Genomic DNA, 3,665 nt, shown 5'->3' on the forward strand with positions numbered 1-3,665 from the left:
TCGGCGCCGACCCCAAAACCTGCTGGGGAGGGTGCCTGGGGCGACGGAGGATCTGGGTGCAACTGCGGGGGGCAGGGCGTAGAGCGCGCTCGCCACGGTCACGGTGCGCGACCAGCTGGTGTTTTTCCCGAGGGGGGTCACCAGGGCGCGAAGTGCGGGACCTTCTCCAAGGAGGTGACTTGGTGGGGGGTGAGGGGGGCAGATGATCCTAGAGGAGGCGGAGGTGTCTCAGGGCCTTGCGGATCCTGGGAGGAGGGAGTATTGGGGGAGGTGGATGGGGCGACTGTCACTTGCTCATTCACTCCATCCCTAGGCAGGGAATGGGGCTTCCCACCAGTGGGCTTCATTGAGTCATTCATTAACTCGGCAAGCTTCTAACGAGTGCCTACTGTGTGCTAGGCCATGGGGGTTCCCAGACAACCCTTCTCCTGAGGCTCCAGCATCTGATAGATAAGGTGGGTGGTCACCACCTCAGCCTCAGGGTCCCCCTACTCAGGAGGGGCTCCGCCTGGATGGATTGGAGCTTTGGCGTGAGAAAGGAAGGGAGAAAAGTTCATTCGCTCATTCGTGGATTGGACAAAGATTGCCTGAGCACCTACTATGCACAGCTCACCCTGCCAAGAGCCCTAGCAGCTATTATTTCATTCATTTAACAAACAGCTACTGAGGCCCGTGCTGGGGCGAGAACATGAAAGGAGAAGGATGGGGTGGGGACGGATAGGGCAGAGGGCAGCTGACAGCTAAAGAGAATTAAGACGCAGCCCTCCCTTGAAGAGCCCCCAGCGTGTGGGGTGTCTGTCCCAGCAGCCCCCGTGTGTGTAGGGCAGAAAGTCAGTGGACACGATGTAGAAGGGCCCTTCCGTGGCCATGGAGTGTGTTCATTCCCCAGAGGAGAAGGCAGTCTGGAACAGGGTCTAGGGTAGAAGGTAAGGGTCTTTCAGAGGCGCCTTAGGGGCGGGTGGGAATGGGGAGGAGGGTGAGAAACACTGATCTAACATTACAGAGGAAGGAAGGCTCCTACCCATGAGGCCCTGAGTTAGCTGTCCATTCAGCAGGCATTTCCTTAAACACTTGCTATTCTTACGCACTTGCAGGGTGCCAGGCACCTAAGTCACCCAGGTGGATGAGACAGACCCAGAGACACCCCCGCCCCCCGCCTTTGCTGACACCTTGAGATAAGTTCAGAGGGAGTGAGAGGAGGGAGCGGGAGCTGATTCATTGCACACTGGGAGGGATAGGGGGAGGCTCCTGCCTCTGTGAATCTGAGCAGAGGTTTGTCACAGGGCGTGTTTGATACCCACACACGTTACTGCAGTCAGAGCCACTATGGGCAGCCTCCCCAGGGAAAGTTTCTCGCTGCTGGAGACCAGCCCCACTGCCGGGCCAGGGGAGGGGCACGTGGCCAGGGCCTGGACTTCTCAGGCTGTGCTGGACCCGAGCTTGACCCCTATGCCCTCTCCCTGGGAGCTCTGCAGAGCACCTGCTGAGGGGGCAGGTGTTGGAAACTTGGGCAGGATGGCCCCTGGGGATGGCCCTCAGCAGCCACTCCCTAGCCCAGCCCTCTCCAGCAGGAAGATGTCTGTTGTGGGACACATTCCAAGCCCACGGGGAACCATGAATGTGCTGGAAACAAGACAGCCTCGATTCCTGCCTGGAGGCTTGAGAACGCAGGCTGCCCTGGAGCCGCCTGGGGTCCCACCACCACCTTGAATTCTCTGCACCAGGCACACAACTGGGCTCTGGCAGGAGGTGAGGGAGTTGCCCCTGAGAAGAGAACAGAGACCTGTGTCCTGCGATTCAAGGGATTAACCCTCTGGACCCTGCAGGGTGTCTTGACTGGGCCAGCCTTGCTCCACATCCCTTTTCTTGTATGTGATGAAGAGTCAACGTTTCCCGTTGTCGAAAGATATAGAGGTCTGGGAAGCCACTCTTGGTTGACTCATTAAACCCAGAAATGGAGTCCCTGAGTGGGAAATGGCGGCTGGAAGAGCCACTCCAAGTAGAATTAACAGAAAGGGAGAGGCAAGAAGGTCTAGCAGCAAGCACTCAATCACTGTTGGCCATTTTTATTATATAGCCGGCTGTGTTTGATTAACAAAATCAGAGCACAGAGTGAACGTGCTACAGATAGGATCTGAGCTGTGCCTCGGATTTTCCCCTGCTCTGCGGGCCCTCACGCCCGCGCCTCACGCCTCCCGGGCAGGCAGGCACCTCCATGCTGTCCCTCCCTTCCTCACCTCCCCACCCCGGCTTACCCCACAGACTGCAGCCAGCACCCTCGCTGAGGAAGAAGAACTGAGGGGTGATTCAAGCAGGTGGCTCTTTCCTGCTATCCCAAGGTCTCCGCTGCGTCCCCAAGCCTGCTCCTTTGCTTACGCCTGTGTTCCCAAATTTCACCCAGCAAGGAGACAGATAGAAAGGGCCTTCTGGCTCGCACCCCGAAACACCTCCTGGTGGAAGGCAAATGTGCATTCGGTGGTATTTTGCAGCAGCTGAGTGAGAAGGCTCTAGAAGCTGCCTCTGTCTCTTTTTCTGGGTGTGGGGGTGAGGGGGGCAGGTGACTCTGGCACATGTACTCATGTGGGGGTAGGTGGGGGTGGAGGGAAGAGCCCAGCTCCCAGAAAATATACCTCCCCCCCCAGGAACTTGGGCCCCAGCTCAAAAGAAGCCGGCCGAGGTTCAGCCTGGTTGGATTACGATGAGGATGGACGGCAGGCAGTTGGAAAGCTCTCCCTGTGGGTACAGCGTCTCTCGGAGAGATTCGACATGCCAGGACCTGGGCCAGGCTAATGGCTGGACCCATTTTGATTCATGTTTTAATTGGAGATTAATGCGGCATCCCCCAAGTCTGAGTCATCCCAGCCAGGAGCCCTCACCCTGGCCGAGGAAGCCGCACTGGCAGGGGAAGGGCAGCGTGGAGAGAGCCATGGACCCCCGGACACCTGCTTGGGATGCGGGAAGGACACAGGTTGGGAGGTGTGGTGTGAGAAGGAAGCTCAGGAGCTCAGGGAAGAAACGCTTTTCTTTTAAGAAGTTGCCTTGGAGGCTGTGTTAGTTAGTGACTGTCACAGATTACCACCCATTTCGTGGCTTAAAGCAACACAGATGTATTGTCTTCCAGTGTTTGGACACCAGAAGTTCAAAGTGGGTCTCTGGGCTAGCTTCAAGGGTTCGGCAGGGCTCTGCTCCTTCTGGGGAGGATCCATTTCTTTGCCTTTTCCAGCTTCTAGAAGCTGCCTGCATCCTTGGCCCCTGCCCCGCATCACTCCAACCTCTGCTTCCGTCATCACACTCTGACCCGGACCCTCCTCCCTCTCTCTTACAAAGACCCCTGTGAGTACACAGGGCCCACAGATGACCCAAACCATCTGATCTCCCCATCTCCAGATCCTGCATTGAATCACACCAGCAAAATCTCTTGACGTGTAAGGTAACCTAGCCCCAGGTTCCGGGGATGAGGATGTGGACGTCTTTGGGGGACCACTATTCTGCCCACCATAGGGGCGTGTCTCACCAGTGTCTGTTACAGAGAGTGAGCCAGAGACCCCACCCTTGCGCCTGGCTGGTGCCACAGGAGGGCTTCTGCCCAGAAGCCAAAATGGCAACTCGGAATTTGACAAACGCAGGCATTTTGTTGATTCCTTCCTCTGCTCCTGTGCCAAGTG

Source organism: Myotis davidii, unplaced genomic scaffold (assembly GCF_000327345.1).
Source record: "Myotis davidii unplaced genomic scaffold, ASM32734v1 scaffold935, whole genome shotgun sequence".
Classification (NCBI taxonomy): domain Eukaryota; kingdom Metazoa; phylum Chordata; class Mammalia; order Chiroptera; family Vespertilionidae; genus Myotis; species Myotis davidii.